The sequence below is a fragment of the Staurois parvus genome, unplaced genomic scaffold, assembly GCF_062004578.1.
Source record: "Staurois parvus isolate SC_StPar_1 unplaced genomic scaffold, SC_StPar_1.0 ptg000014l, whole genome shotgun sequence".
NCBI classification, from domain to species: domain Eukaryota; kingdom Metazoa; phylum Chordata; class Amphibia; order Anura; family Ranidae; genus Staurois; species Staurois parvus.
The window spans coordinates 1,845,808-1,863,595 of NW_028317810.1; the positions used below are offsets into that span (position 1 = coordinate 1,845,808).

The 17,788-nt window shown below is 39.8% G+C and overlaps 1 protein-coding gene across 1 annotated transcript in view; it reads right to left on the minus strand.

Moving 5' to 3' along the window:
- HVCN1 (hydrogen voltage gated channel 1) overlaps positions 1-16,267 on the minus strand; it is a 75,922-nt gene extending 59,655 nt beyond the window's left edge. Inside the window, exon 1 of the mRNA XM_089676733.1 lies at positions 16,209-16,267. The gene's annotated coding sequence lies outside the window, so the exon portion shown is untranslated. The remainder of the gene's footprint in view (positions 1-16,208) is intronic.
- Positions 16,268-17,788: the final 1,521 nt, after the last annotated feature.

Here is a 17,788-nt window from a genome sequence, read left to right on the forward strand (position 1 = left end):
AGGGCAGCCACCCCTCCTGCCATCCCCTTGTCCCAGCCTTGCATGCAACACTGTGCACAAATGAAATATATATTATTACTATTAATATACAGGATTTATATAGTGCCAACAGTTGACAACATGGGGTAGACAGTAGAATTACAATACAAATGAACACAGGAGGGATCAGAGGGCCCTGCTTGGTACAGCTTACAGTCTAAGAGGGAGATATATCTCTTTTTTTTTCATGCAAATAGTGCTTTCTTTTGGTGGTATTTAATCTTCACTGTTTTTTGTTGTTTTTTTTTAGCAATATATAGTTACATATTTACATAGTTTGGTTGAAAAAAAGACACATATCCATCTAGTTCAACCATCAAAAGGGAAAAAGGAAAAAAAATACAATTCTATATGCACAATACCATACCCACATGGTATAAAAAGGAAAAAAAAAAAAAAGCATGATCCAGTTTGCTTCAGCAGGGGAAAAAAATTTCTTTCTGATCCCGAGAGGCAATTGGATATTCCCTGGATAAGCTTTCACAAAAAAGACCAAAATTGTTTAAAAAATAATGATACTCTCTACTTTCTGTCATAAAACATATACCATAAAATCAAATATCACCATAAATTTAGGTCAAAATGTATTCTGCTACATCTTTGGTTAAAAGAATCCCAATAAATGTATATGAATTGGTTTGTGTGAAAGTTATAGCGTCTACAAACTATGGTATATATATATTTGATCCTGATGTAGTGACTATCACCACTGAGTTTTTTTATTCTTATTATATAGATGAAAAAAGACCAAACATTTTGAAAAAAAAAGCAATATTTTTTACTTTCTGCTAAAAACTATATCCAATAAAAAAATTTTAAAATCGAATTTCTTCATAAATTTAAGCCAAAGTGTATTCTGCTACATGTCTTTGGTAGAAAAATCCAAATAAGTGTATATTATTTGGTTTGCGTGAAAGTTATAGCATCTACAAACTACGGGATATATACTGGAGTTTCTTTTATACTAGTAATGGCAGTGACTTATAGTGGGACGGTAATAGTGTGGTGGGCAATCTGACACTAGCTGACGCTGGCTGTGGGGTACACTAACTGACTGACATTGGAATTAACAGTGACACTAATACAGTGATCAGTGCTAATGCTATAAACTGTCACTGTACTAATGACACTGGCTGGGAAGGGGTTAACATCTAGCTGTGATCAAGGGGTTAAGTGTGTGCCTAACAATGTGTGTAAATGTGCTGCTAATACTAAGAAACCTTGTTTTTTTCCCTGCTTTGCAGGGAATAAAAAAGCAGCAAGATTGCCTGTCAGTGTAGAGATAAACAACACAGAGCTCTCTTCCGTTTATCACGGAGCCAATCAGCAGGTCCCAGTGATCAATCATTGGCTTGTGCTGGTATGTGATCAGTGCCCACTACCCAGGAGCACCGATCACATACCAGATACATGATCCAGCACAGAGAAGCAGACCTGCCATACTAAATGTGTGGTGGGCCAGTCGGCAAGCGGGTATACAGTGGTGCTATCAGAAACATGAGTACAACATACAGGTGTATGAAAGATACAGAATGCTTTCTATGTTTTGCATATGCCCGTACACTGTTTATGATAGCACCAGTAAAGCACTGCACCGCCAGGGGCGGACTGACCATTCCAGCACTCAGGCACTGCCCTAGGGCCCAGGGTCAGTAGGGGGCCCCATGAGATGCCCCTGGTACATTTCATAGGCTATTTTGGGTGTGGTTTGAATGTGGGCGAGGACACAGGGGCCCCATGATCCCCTACTATCCGGAGGCCCCATGAGTTGCCAGTCCGTCCCTGTGCACCACCATTCGTGCCAATGGATGGATGTACGTTGCATCTGGGTTGACTGGGCAGAGGAAATATGCCAGGAATTACGTTGAACTAGCTCATACACCCATGTACTAGAGCCCTAAGTGTTGGTTGTGGTTGATGTCTCAGCAGTGAGCTATCACATACACTAGAATGTAGAAATGTCTCTGTCAGTATATATTGTCTCACCAGGGAAGATTCCTCCATCCACCTCACCTGTGTGTATGGGGGAACCCATTCTTTTTTTTTTTTTTTAATTTACCCCACTGGCTGGTTGAAAAGACAAACAAATAATCTATGACCTGAAGTGTAGTAGTGTGCATATGTTACATTTAGGGGCGGACTGAACATTTGGAAACTCGGGCACTGCCCGAGGGCCCGGGGTCAGTAGAGGGCCCCATGAGATGCCACTGGTACCTTTTTCATAGGCTTTTTTGAGTTTGGGCAAGGACCCAGGGGCCCCATGATCCCCTATTGCCCAGGGGGCCCCATGAGTTGTCAGTCCGCCCCTGGTTACAATCACAATGTTTTGCATTTGTTCTTAGAAAAAATTATCCTCACTGTCACATTCGGCAAGCAGAACCCCTTCCCCGCTGAACGAGATCCAGGCAAAGGAATGGGTTCCATCTGACATCCGTTGGTGCGTTTTTTAAAACAGGTGGTGACACAATGCCTCCTCACCACCTGTCAACCACCCTCTGAAAAGTGATGCACCATGGACTGCTCTACAGGGGGGAGCACAGGTGGAAAAGAGCCTTAACTTCATCTTTTATTTCATTTTCAAGTGTTAGTGCACATTCACAGAAAAATATAAATATAAACTAACACCAGACACCCTTCCCACCCCACAGTCCCCGCTCTTCTTGCCTCTGGGGTTGCAAACCATCAGTAGTCCCAGAGGTTCAGGAATTTGAAAACTCCGCTCTTCTCGCTCTTTTCCGTCAGTGCTTCCAGGCTGAAGCACAATGGATTCTGATTTTTCAGTGCCGTCAGTGTGATGGTGCTGACCAATCAGAATCCATCTGCTCCATCCTGGAAGCACTGATGGAGAACAAAGAAAAGAGTGGGGATTTCTAATCCCCAGACCACTTGAGCAGCTGCCGGAGGGTGCTGACAGCGTGGCAACCCCATAGATAAATACAGTGGGGATTTAGTGTCAGTTCACCTTTAAATGTTTTTTCTGTAAAGGTGAGCTAACACTTTCAGCCCTGGTTCACACTTATGCAGTGCGGAATTCGCAGTGGTTTCAGTGCACCGCATCAGAATCACACCCCGTTCATGCGAACCGCTGCGGATGTGTATGTTAAGTTAAGCGGTCTGCATAACATGGTGCGATGTGAAGAATCAGATCACATAGGTGTGAATACCTATGCAATCCGATTCTAGTGCAGACCCAAAAAAGGGTCCTGCATGTTTTGGGGCGGGTGCGGTGCGAATAGAGCCATACAAAATGTATGGCACCGCACACAAATCACATGTGATTTGCACAGGAATGCAGTGTGGTTCCTGCGCGAATCACATGTGATATACAGAGCCGCTCAAATGTGAACCCAGGCTCAATAGTTTGTTTGGGCCAAGCACTGCAAATTTATTTACAAATTAATAAAGTGTTATTTTTTTCAATCTCTCTTTTTTTAAAATATGAAAAGTAAAAATGCATAGATTATATTTTTAAAAATATTAACAAAAGAAAACAAAGACAAACAAAAAGTTTAAATATTAATAGTTAGTGAAATAGAAACAAACCAAAAATCAGCAGGAAAATAATAGTTGGAGGAGAAGAGTTAATTAGGGCTGATTAGAGTAAACTAATGGTTAATAAGAGGAACATTTTATTCAAAAAACTACTTTTTTTTTTTTTACTTGTGGGGTTGCTTTAACTGACATAATTTGAAGATCATCCCTTTGATCTGCGGATGAATGAACAGAATGATACAAAAATACCAATATGTTACATTGTATATTTTGCATATATTCACCTCTGAGCAGTGTTAGCCCTGGTTCACACTGATGCGGTGCGGAATTCGCGTCGTTTTTAGTATGAATTCCGCACCGCATCAGAATCGCACCCCGTTCATGCGAACCACTGCGGGTGTGTATGTTAACTTAACAACACCACTAAAGCGGTATTCAAAACGCAGTGCGATGTACAGAATCAGATCACATAGTTGTGAATACCTATGCGATCCAGTTCTAGTGCAGACCCAGAAAAGGGTCCTGCACGTTTTTGGTGCAGGTGCGGTGCAAATAGAGCCATAAAAAATGTATGGCTCCAATCACACTGCACACAAATCGCATGTGATTTGCACAGGAATGCAGTGCAGTTCCTGTGCGAATCACATGCGATATACTGCACCGCACATATATGAACCCAGGCTTATTTATGAAAACAGATTCAGACTGTTTTTTTGACAGCTGGAGCTGCCGACACACCTTCTCTGAACATACGGTAATGCTGGCTTTGGTTAATAAAAGCTGACAATTGTTGTATAGTGGAAGAAGGGTCCCAGAAGCATGGCAGAGACACTGGACATGCTATACACACCCTGAGTGATGTTATGACATTCTTTTGTCATTTCAAACAAAGCATGTGATGAAAATCTGTAAAAGATCAGCTTATATTCAGTGAAAAGTGCATGTCATTTACAGTAGGTGTCCTTTTATCATGCAGCAAAGGATCGCTGCTCAGTTCTCCGGCATTCTCGGAGAACACAGTTCTCCTGAGAATGCCTTTTTATGAAGCGGTGTAGATCAGTTCTCCAATGAAGGGAGAAGCGATCTACAAATGCTGGAAAATGGCTGCTTTTACTATAATCTCGCGAGGTTACAGTAAGAGATCAGTCAAACACGTTTACTAAGCAACGGTATATTATCTCTGCTTCGTTTGCGGTTCCTTCGATTCTCCAGCTCTGGACTGGAGAATCTGGAGGGAGAACACAGATCACCAGTGAAGGGCTGACATCGCTCCTTCATACACTGGCTGTCTGTGTGCTGAGATGATCAGCAGAGAACATGTTCTCCACTGATCATCTCTGTTTCCTAAACCACTAATGATCGGAGATCAGCAACGATCCTCAGAAACGCCGCTGATCTCTGTTTCATAAAAGGACACCTATGATCAAATGATTTAAAGACAGGTAGGAGAAGTTAAGTGCAATCTTGAATTTTCTTGTGCCAGATGATTCTGCCCCTTCTCTGGATCTACTGATCACTCTTACATGAAGTTTTAATGCCACTCTCTGCCACTGTCCTGTCAAAGACATTTGCCTACATCAAGAAACAGATTTTCTCATCATACTTAGAAAAAACTCAACCCAATCCAGTCTATGTGGTTAACATGTGTAAGATGGCCTCAGCCTTGCACCACTCTACAAGAGACATCCTCTAACATGTTTTGTCCCACACACTGGGAGAAAAAGGCATTTGCGTACATCAAGAAACAGACTTTTCTCATCAGTTTATATAAACTGCTAAAGTGGGGTGAATGAACTTACTAAAAGCCATAACACTGTTGGTTTCCAATACCTGAACCGCTCACATAGGCTTTAAAATATTATAAATACTATCATAAGTGATATATATACGAATACGAATGCAATTTTCCATAAAGAATTATTATTGCATTATTAATGGGAAAAACTTGCACAGGGTCTTGCACCCATATATCAGTGATGATGCCGCATTTCTTGTTATAGGGGGCTTAAGTGAGGCCCCTGACATCACCAAAGGGGCACACATAATATTCATTGAGAGGAGTGCTACAGAAAGTTATCAGATTGTTGACATGCACCAGAATTGGTCAGAGTCTACTGGCATGCTAAGAGAGCTGTTCAGAAGCTGTGACATGCTACAGGAGATGGTTTAGGGCAGCTATTTTCAACCAGGGTTCCAAGGAACCCTAGGGTTCCTCAGGAGGTTGCTAGGGGTTCCTTGAGCAGTGGTTGATACACCTCCCATTGGATGATGCCAACATAGTTTCAGGGCCAATGTCACTTGAATGAGCCAACGGCAAGACACCAATGACCTTTTTAGCTATGTGAAAGGTGTCATTCTGACTATCACTGTAAGGTAGGCATTCTTCTCACTGGCCACAAAGTACGGGGAACAGTCCTCCTACTGACCATTACTGTAAGGGGACATTCCTCCCACTGACTACCTACATAAGGGGTATTCTTCCCAGTGCCCAAATAAATTGGTTTAGCAGGAGTTCCCCTAGACCTAAAACATGATTTGAAGGGTTCCTTGGTGGTGTACAGGTTGAGATTGGCTGGTTTAGAGACTGCAGACATACTACAGAATTTGTTGGAAATTAGAGCCAGGCTTCAGGAGACAGCCATAGACTGGAGACATATTACATGAGACTGCTATACGTCATTACAATTGAAGCCCTTAACAAATCAAATGCATCCACGTTTGTACTCCCTACAGCCTTCTTATTTCCCCACTCTCAAAGCAGATCTGTGGCAAAAGCATATTTAGTTTTGGATAAAGTTGGGAAAGGTTAGATCTGTCAAGTGTTTATTGCAGCATATGTCAGCAGAGCCATCATTACAAATCATGGGGCCCTATACTGACTACCTAAACAGCACAAAAAAGGTACTTTTTAAGAAATTAACTAGCAACAATCTCAGATTTTATCTATATCCCTTTGGCATGAACTAGCCACAACTACAGTTGCAGTTGGAGATAAACACACATGTGCCTAATCCAATATCAATCTATTCAAAGTAATCCTCCGTGAAGAAAAAAATCCAACTTGATGTGCAAACTTGGCAGAAACCCACAACAAACACAGACTATAAATATACTTCTTCAGGTGGACACCATTTACAAAGGACTTACATAAATCAAGCCAGTACTGTATTCTAAACAGGGAAATCCTAAAGGTGATGTACAGTTTTAAATGTTTTATTTTAGGTAGGTATTAGTGAAGTTATATTCCCTGTGTTGATTGTTTGCCTTACCTTGATGATGGGCTCAGATGTTGTGGCTGCAGTTTGTATTGTCATGGCTGATTGATTCCCCTATGTCAATGTATTCATTCACCTAGTTTGTCCCTATTCACCAGTGGTACAGGCAACTTCTTGTTCTAGGTCACACAGCATCCAATCCATGCTTTGCCATTTCCTCTGTGTTGCATCACAACTGTGCTAATGAGTGCTAATGTGATGAAAACACATCTCTTCCAGCATGGTGATCTCTCTGTCAATTGCTGGTCCTGTTTTTCAGTTTCAGATTTAATTACTGTGTAGCTCTTACATGCAGATCACTAATCTGACAGACCCAGGGATTGTGAGATATGTAGTTTCTTCACAGGAAGTGTCAGTTCTTAGACTACAGACAGAGGTCATGCATTAACCTGTGCAGTGCCATGCTGAATGTCTCATATTTAAACACGAACATCAAGTTCTGACAATGGAATGTGAAGATTTACTCTTCTATAGGCCATGGTACACAACAGCAAATGACACATTGAAACAACATGATCAATGCTTGTCTTATACAGGTGAGAAACACAAGGTGCAGGAAGAAAGGTTTATATTACCTTTAACCCTATTGCTGCCAGGGCTGTATGGTGTGCAGACCTACAGAACCATTTCCAGCTGACCAAGTCAGCACGCTGTTCGGACCTGGCATTCCCCCTTCTGCTATAAGCTCATGGTCACTTCATTGACCATGGATGTATAGCAAAACTGTTCAGCACACTCTGCTAAATAAAGCAATAGCTGTGACCAGCAGCTGTCAAGTCACTGATCAGAGTTATTCACCTAAATTGTGCCCAGTTTGTGAATAAATACAGAGACTTCAATTCATTCATTTGCAGTGCAGCTAAGGCTGCAGAGAAAGGGACTGAGGACTCTATGTGGAACTATTGCGGGACCTAAAAATATCAGTAGCAAATTATTTATAGTTTGGCATACCTTTGATTTTTACCATTTCTCAAATTTAAAATCTACAAATATGCAATTTAAAATCTACAAATATTTGTTATTTAGTAACTCAATACAGGTATAGCTTTTATATTTAGCAGGAATTTAGCAGGAAATGTGTAAGTTTTGCTGTGTTTGTATCCTCTAATAATGATTTTAGTGTATTTTTAGAACAAAATATTGTTTTGATATTGGCCAAATATCATAGGTCCTAAAAAATCAGTAGCATGTTCTTTTTCTTTTACTGGTCCTATGGTTTCAGAAAATGTAAGGTTTGGAGGGGTCTTTCAAAGGTTCTGAAAGCTGCAAGGGAAAAATAAAAAAACAAGGGAAGAGTTGCAAAAGTGACCTGGCCACTGGAGTTAAAACTGGAGCGCAGTGCCTGGCAGTGAAAGATGTCCATAGATATAAATGAAAATCAATATAGTCTTTTGTCCCAGAGAAGAAACTTCTAAAATATAGGGGTTGGTTTACTAAGGGCAAATAATTTGCAAGGGAAGCTGCATTTTGAAAGGCAACTGTCCCCAAAGCTTGGTGAATGAGCTGAAGCTTTGCTGACCTCCATCATCCAATGATTTGCAACCAAAAATGTTGTTTTTTTATAAAAATTTTCCTTGCATGGGTTTGAGTATTCTTTACAAGTAAAATGCACCACATTCACTAAACTCTGGGGAAAATCTGCTTGCAAAGTACAGTTGCAAGAATGTTTACATGTTATGTGCAATTAAACCATGGCAACATCTAATGTTTGTGTAGTATTATGTTCAGCAGACTGTGTTCTTCTATTGTTGTGACTTAGATGACGTTCAGAACACATTTTATGCCCAATTCATGCAAAACTCCACGTAATCCCAAGGGGTTCACATACTTTTTCTTGCAACTGTAAACAGCTTATTTGCCTTTAGTAAATCATCTGATTAAGTTCATTAAGCAGTGTTGGTGTATGTATACTTGCTTAGAGCCATTCACATATCTCCCCCATAGAAATCCTTGAACTGACAATCAATAAAGCTATGCTGGTACATGCATGTAAGTAGCAGTTGGATATACCCCTTATGTTATTTTGTGCATTCCATCCTGGAAGAAATTTATTAGATCGTATGATCATAGCAAGTATGGAGAAGAATGCCAGACCAGGCCCTGTGAAAAAATTCCACACTGTTGCCTGATACGTTTTACCCATGAGGATTTTTTCAGAAAGGCATGCAACAAACATTGGTTACAACTTTAATAAGGAAGGCTGACACTGGACACATGGAGAGGCGGAGCCTATCCCTACGGACTTGTTCCAATCATCAAAGCTAACTTTATTAGCAAAGATCCTAACCTAACAGAAAAAAACCTGTCAACATGTTCAAAACATCAAAAAAAGTTAAAGCTGCATTAAACTCAAAAGCAAAAATCTATTATAGTGCACCTTACCAATCCTTTGATGTGATGGCTGTGATAGTTTTCTTCTATTTTCATCTAGTGATCCTGCAAGTAAGTCTGTTGTTTTTAAAAAGAACAAACTCTCTTCCAGATGTATCAGTTTACAGGGATGAGACAAACCATTTTCATACTGGAAAGGGTGCTTACAATGATCATCTTTTATTTATTAATATAAAACCTTTATCACAAAAAGGAAAAAAATCTGTTTGCTGTAACTGATTATAAAGTGTTAGATGGAGTTTGGCTTCAATGTGTTAGTGTATCTAAATCTGCTAGTACATCTAAAACTCCCCCCCCCCCCCCGGACTGACAGTGCTGCTGTCCAAAGAGAGGGGGCATTCCAATAAAGGAGGTGTGAAAACAAAAAAAAAAAGCTGAAAAAAAAGAAAAACTCGGTAAGCTGCAATATATTACATTTTTGGTTTCTGATTTAATACAGCTTTAATGAGAAACACAGGTATATAAATGTTTAAAGAAATATATATGGTGTGGAAAAATCCTTACCTTGTTACTGTTTATTTAAATTTCTGCCCTATTTTGCTTTAATACCATCCATAATTTTATTATGTCAAAATAAAAATATGAAAAATAAGTCAATAAAAAAGAAGAAAAATGTAACAAAAATCATCAATGGTTTAACGTAATACCCTAACACTGCTAATATTGGTTTGGCTGCAAATATAAAGGTTTGGATTCAACCACTAACTATAAGGCACAACTAAAGTTAATGTCTGCTCTCTTGAATGCTGTAATTTCCTAAAAATAAGGGCCACTGCTAATAGCAACCAATCAGGCTAACTTGTATTGTGCAAAAAATAAAATATAAAAACTGGTTGGTTTCCTTTCATGTATAATATTAATGTACAGTACACTCACCGGCCACTTTACTAGGTACACCTGTTCAATTGCTTGGTAACACAAATTGCTAATCAGCCAATCACATGGCAGCAACTCAATGCATTTAGGCATCTAGACGTGGTGAAGACAACTTGCTGAAGTTCAAACTGAGCATGGGGGAGGAAAGGGGATTTAAGTGACTTTGAATGTTGCATAGTTGTTGGTGCCAGATGGGCTGGTCTGAGTATTACCAAAACTTCTGATCTACTGGGATTTTCAGAAGGAATGGCACCTCCACATGTCTCGCAAGAGACACACAATGGTGGTTGCAGGTGCAGGAATCGCATCAATTTCCACACCCGCAACCAGCCTGCAACATGCGGGCTAGTGTGAACCTAGCCTTAAAGTGACTGTTGTAAGAACTACCTGAACGTTCTGCATGTGTGGGCAATGTTACTGGCATTGGGGTACATGTGTTCCTGAATTAGGCACAGGCATTTCCTGAAGTGGTTGCAAACCCTTACATATCCCCAGTGAAGTGACTGGCCTTAAGTGATACACAGGAATTAAACAAATCCTTCTACCTAAGTTGTCCCTACAGCCATGCAAAGTGCACAATTTATACAACTTGTCTAAGCTTCCAGAAAACACTCTGCAGAGCTCAGTGAGGAGAGTTCTGAGAACTGATTGGAGGGAAGCGGCACACCTCCCTCCACATAGCACACAGGAACAGAGCTGAGGATGTCAATCACAGGCTGTATGCTGGAGCAGCCTCCCTTGTCACCTTTTTCCTCTTGGTGTCAGGAAAACATATCAGAAGGGACTCATGCTAATAGCAGAGGAATAAAGCAGCAGACAGAAATGACACTTAGTGCTCTGGATTGAGACAAGTACACCCTATAGAGGGATATGCTTTGTTCATATTTCATGTCTGAGGTTTACATCCACTACCATCAGCAAGGTTCTGTTAGGGGTGTTTCCCTGCGCATAGAAAGCATAGAAAGATAAAAATGCTAGAATACCAATGGGTGTGTTTTTCTAGTGTAATTATAGTGAAGTGATGTCAACTAGTGAAGTTCATACCAGAAGCTCTTCATGTAGATTGGGGCTACTACCCTCCAAACGTCATTAAAATCACGGAGGCCCATTTTGGTCACCTAAAGCATGAATTACTGCTTTACTGCCTTTTAATACTGAACTAACCCCTCCCACCTTTTTTCCTTCTTCAAAAACCTAAGCCAGTGGGTTTTCAGTGCACGCCCTTCGTCATCTTCTCCTTCTCTAAAGAAACTTAAAGTGTTCCTAAACCCTGGACCTGCATTCACTCTATCTGGTCTCCCACAGTACACACTACATGGAAATGCAATTATTTTAGTAAATATAAACTGCTTAATACCTTTTCTCATCAGCAGTTAGAGCGGTCTTCTGACTTCAGCAGAGCACTAGCTAAAGCTTTCAGGAGGAGTTTTCTTTCTGCTCTAGGAGGATGGAAATCCCCTGACCTTTGTCTGAACAGTGCTGATTGGCCCTGTGCTGATCACATGCACTCTCCCAAGAAAAAAAAAACCTCTCTAGCAATACACACAAAATTGACCATGTGCATGTCTAGGTTCAGTCTGGAGATAGGAGGTGGTTGCTTGAAAAAGGGGAGGAACAGAGAGGTCAGGATCAAACAGCCTTTTTACACAAAGCAGAGGATTAACCCCTTAGGTTCCACAGTGAGCATAACAAGCATGCTTTACTGCATATACAGACTGATTTTACTGTTGTGGGTTTAGTAACAAGTGCTGAGCATTCTGAGACACACAAACATGTTTTTATCTACCCATACTGATTTAAACAGAAATAGCAGCCATAGAGCTGAAAAGGCAGTATCACCTATTGCTTCATATACTGTATATATATATTTGTTTATTTATTTATTGCTTCTTATTTTTTACAATGTTAGTAGTATCCATTGATAGGAGGGCTTATACTTCTAAAAAGTGTCTAATAAACTGTTTAAGAGGCACAATATACTTTTCCACTAAGGTGTGCTGCAGTAATGCGCAGGGAATGCATCTCCAATGCACATGCATTGCAATGCACCATAGTAACACACTACCAAATGATGGGCTGCCTCAATACAACATGTTTAGACAGGGGAAAGCATGTTAGTACATTTGCATTACCGCAACACATTAGGACACAAAGGTTTGAATGGGCCCTAAAAAATTATTAAAGTGCTAATTTAATAAAATGCCTTTAATTCTCAGCAATGTCAGGTAAAGGCTGAACATTGGTCACATAAGTTTGTATTCCTCGGTAGCCACAAAGGATATAAATGCATTTTGTGCACACCAAATACCTCTACGAACTCAAATATTACATTAAAAAAAAAGCAGTGATATCTTCACTGTGCTGTGCATACCCTGTGCAGAGAGAAGAGCTGTGGGAGGGACCCAGCAAACCCCACCCACTACAGGCTGCCTGCAGAAAACTACGGGAGGGGGCGGAGACAAGACTGGTCATCCTGCACAAGGAGAGGGAGAAGCAGTCGTCAGTCTTTATTACAGGAAACTCTAGGACAGAGCAAAATTGCAGGTGTTAATTCATGCTGGATCACTGCCCAATTGTGGAAGAAATACTCCACATAAGGGACACCAAAACTCAATTAATGATACACCTGGCTGTATTTAGACAATTTTTGTTTAGCCAAGAATTCAGCTTTAAATCTTGATATTTGGTAGTTTCCTTATTTCACACATAGCTGTGAATATAAGTCTATAAAAAGCGTGGCCAGGGGTGCTGTATCTCTAGATCACCCCACCCTTGCCCCCCAGACTATTGCCCACATAGACAGGGTGGTCTATTTATCAATATTTTCACCCAAGATTTACACTTTACCCCAAAATGCATCTAATTTTCTAAATGATCCTTATACAAAAATGGGTGAATCTTGGATGAAAACATTGATAAATAGGCCCCTAGGTGAAGAAGGCTGCATCTGAACAGGCAACCTCTTTTAATACACAGAGTTTCCTCCTTCCTTCCCCTCCCCCACCACCTTTTTTGTGTCCATCCTTTTTTTTTCATCATTGTTCTGGGATACATATTACTGTTTACAAAATACAAAAGTGTATTCAACTTTATAGAATACTTGTAAGAGATATACTACAACATACATTATGACTGCAACATGCTGTAATGGTATATGCTGATCCAGGGAATATCCGATTGCCTCTCTGGGGATCAGGAAGGAATTTTTTTCCCAGCAGGAGCAAAATGAATCATGCTTTGCTGGGTTTTTTTTGCCTTCCTCTGGATAAACTGTGGGTATACGATTATAAGTTTTTTTTTTTCTCTATGGTTGAACTGGATGGACTTTTGTATTTTTTCAGCCAGACTACTTATGTAACTATATGGACTAGACATGTGCGTTCAGACATAATATTCATTATTCTGATGTATCTAAACTAAACTAAACTAAATGAATTACGAAAATGAATTATCTGAATTTTATGACTGGAACTAATGCAACAAAATTGTTAATTCAAAGTGTCACTAAACCCACGTCATAAAAAAACTATCAATAAATGCTGTATTACATGCTGTTCATACTCACCCAATCTCTGTGAGATTTGTTTTCTGTCTTCTGCAAAAATCCTGTTTATCCTGCTGTTCTCTATCTCCCCTTTCTGTCCATGTCCCCAATTCAGCTGGAGATTTGGCAGAGCAGTGTTGGCAACTATGCACATACTCAGTTTTCATTGAGGTTCTCTGCAGAGCTTTTTCTCCATATCACATCTGACCAGACCATGTGACTTTAAATCACATATGTTGACGTGTACAAGGTGGTAAATGGACAGTCGCCTCCCTCCCTCCTCCTCCTCCATGCCCACTAACCAGCTAAACAAAAAATGAAGTATTGGAGTGTGCTCGGGTGTCAGGTCACTTTAAATTAGTTGATACACTAGTGCCACGTCCTAGTTCATCAGACCAAAAAACGGGGGAAAAAATAGGCAAAGGGAAAAAATGGACTTTAGAGGCTCAGAAACCATAAACACATATCAGTAAAATCACTTGTACTTTATTATGACGATAAGTCATGACACAAAAAACATTTTTTTGTTAAAAATTCCATTGTACAATGTCCCTGCGGGCAATGTCACACATCCGACCATACTAGAAGGAACAAAACTAGTGATAGAACATACTATAACCACCATACACACATTGATGTTATATGTTCTATGATATATTTATATGGATCTTTACATATTTATATGATGTAATCTGATATAACTAATATATATATATATGTATATCTCTTTTAGATTTTACTACTTAGCCTTTGAAGAAGCGATTGTTGTCACGAAACATGTTGGGCCATTCTTCCAGTGTCTTAATGTCCCTCACCCCCCATATGACCTTCCTGGTGGTTATAGTCCACGGGAACATTGTGCAATGGGATTTTTGCCGAAAATTTTTTTTTGTGTCATGACTTTTTTACTGATACTGTATGTGTTTATGTTTTATGTGCCTCTAAAGTCCATTTTTCCCTTTGCCTATTTTTTCCCCCGTTTTTTGGTCTCACTAATCAGCTAAACACAATGGGGGTGGGATATTACATCTTGATTGATGAAGGCTTCACCTTCCTGTTTTTCTAAGATACAGGTTGGAGGGGCGTGACACAGCCTGTGATTGGCAGAAATCCGCCCACACATTTTTGTCAAAAAATAATAAAGATTTGATTTCAAATATATATTTGTATGACGATTTAAAACAGTGTATTGATATTAATTATTTATTTTTACTCTATATTCCAAAGCCTGATTTTTTTTATTTTGAACATGTGACCAGCAGCAGAGGACTTGAAGCTCCTCCTGTTTATGTTTCCCTGCAGACAAGCTGTTAAAGATCCAGGTCATGTGACAGTTGTATTTTGATTCGGCATTGTTTTATTTTATTCAATTAATTTCAGTGCCATCATCCATATACAGAAATAGAAGGGACAATGTAAATTAAACAGTGTGTGTGTTTAATATCAATTTAACTCTTTCTGCAGATGTCTAATATGGACTGTTTTTGAAATTTGTCCTGTTTCTTGTATGGATAAATTGTTAATAACCCTTGGTTCACACCAATTCGTTTTTTAGTGCGTTCTGCACTATAGTCCATTTAACATGGTTTCCTATGGATCTAGTTCACATCTGTGTGTTCTGAGCTGGTGCATTTTTTGGAAAGGGTCAGGGACTTTTTTTTTCCTGCAGCACATTGCATTTTGCCTGTAATAGACATCAATGCACCAACATCAAAAATGCAAGGGTTGCATTTTGTATGCATTTTGCATTTTTTGGGGGCTAATAGGAAAGTATGACAGTTTTGTTCATGTTGTGCAGCTCTGATGCAACTTTGATGCTAGTTTGATGCTACTTCAGTGCCAGAGAGTGTAAAGTTGCATCAAATTTGCTTTAAATGAACAGAACTGTCATACTTTCCTATTAGCCAAAAAATGCGACTTTGGACACATAAAGGTTCCTGCACTACTTTTATGTGACTTTGATGCTACTTGAGTGCCAGAGAGTGTAAAGTCGCATCAAAGTCACACTACATGAACAGAACTGTCATACTTTCCTATTAGCCAAAAAGAAAAAAGCAAAACGCATCAACAACTAACGTTCAAAACCCCAAAACGCAATGGAAAAACACACCAACTGGAACCTGCATAGATGCCCAAGTCTGCAAAGGACTAGGTATTTTTTGATGAAAAGATAAATTGAGAAGAATTTTTAAAGTACCTTGGGATTAGTCCTGAACAGACAGGGCCCTAAACACTGGTGCTACTTGATACAACATTCAGCCCCATCTAGCCGCAGCCTGACATTTACAGGCTGCCTGCAGCAGGGCTGGACGATGCACCCATCCCACATGGGTGCAATAAAGTGCTGGGAGAGACACACTGCAGCTGAACGTCTCTCTATGAAAGGGGTCTCAATGTTAGCAGAGTTGCAATGTCTTGAGGAATACATTAGAAATTTCCTGATGTTCTCCATTGCCTGGAGTTAGTATTTAAAATGAACACCAGTTTCTGAATATGTCCGTGTAATAAATGGTGATTTCTTCATACTGTCACAATACAATAATATGGATCTACAAAGAAGGTAATCCTATGGCAGATATCAGTATTTTTACCTCCGCAATAGTCACATGATCCTTACATGTTGCTGTCTTGCACTTCTCTGAAGGCAGTTGCAAACAAAAGGCTGGTTTATGTCTCCTGGGAGACAAGTTTCCTGTTTTTCAAGACTTCACTTTTTTTCTTTTTTTTTTACTATGTTGCTCCACATCTGTTTCAGCTGCAGGAAAAGAGCTCACTACTGGCAGTAATGCTTCCTACAGACAGCTCAGCATACTTTACACACGCTCAGAACCTCAGAAGGGGTCATGTACAAGGGTTTTGAAGCAGTTTTAACCTTTGGCTGTCAGAGCTGTTTTTTGTGTTTTTAATTTTTTTGTTCAAATGGTAAAATAATTATTTTAGGCCTGAAGGTTAGTTAAAAACCACAAACTACATACATTTTCTGAAAGAAGAGACCTTGTAGAATAAAATGGAAGTAGTTCCATTTGTTATTGTCACGAAAGTTTAGTGCAACAGTTTATTAATTGCAAATTTTTAGTAAAAATATACAGTAACTGTATCACAAACAAAATTTAATAATAAAAGACCACATGGATGAGTTCTTGCTGGAAAAAAATATTTTAAGCAACAGACAGCATGGATTCATGAAAGACAGAAGTTGTCAAACAAATCTGATTTCTTTTTATGAGGAGGTGAGCAAAACCTTGGACAGAGAGGTGGAGGTGGACGTGGTATACTTGGACAGAGGAGTGGAGGTGGACATGGTAAACTTGGACAGAGGGATGGTGGTGGACGTGGTATACTTGGACAGAGGAGTGGAGGTGGACATGGTAAACTTGGACAGAGGGGTGGCGGTGGATATGGTAAACCTGGACAGAGGGGTGGCAGTAGGCGTGGTATACTTGGATTTTGCTAATGTGTAAGGTAAAGTCTACGGGCTTAGAAAAATCTGTATGTAAATGGATAGAAAACTGGCTAAAAGACCGTATTCAGAGAGTAGTGGTAAATGATTCATACTCTGAATGGTCTAGGGTTGTCAGTGGTGTACACCAAGGTTCAGTGTTGGGCCCCTACTTTATAATATATTTATAAATGATATAGGGTCTGGGATTAAAAATCCCATTTCAGTCTTTGCAGATGACACCAAGCTGTGCAGTGGAATAACGTCCTTACAGGATGTCTTCAACTTACAAGCTGACCTCAATGCACTGTTTAATTGGGCAACTATGTGGCAAATGAGGTTTAATGTTGATAAATGTAAGGTTCTGCACTTGGGGGCTAAGAATATGCATGCATCTTACATACTTGGGGGGTGCAACTGGGGGAATCAATGGTGGAGAAGGATCTGGGGGTTCTGGTAGATCACAAGCTTAATAACGGCATGCAATGCCAAGCTGCGGTTTCTAAAGCGAGTAAAATCCTCTCTTGTATTAAAAGAGGTATAGACTCCAGAGAGAGAGATATCATATTACCCCGGTACAAATCATTAGCAAGACCTCATCTGGAATATGCAGTTCAATTTTAGGCACCAATTCACAAAAAGAACACTGGGGAACTGGAGAAAGTACAGAGAAGGGGAACCAAATTGATAGGAGGCATGGAGCTATGAGGAAAAATTAGAGGAACTGAATTT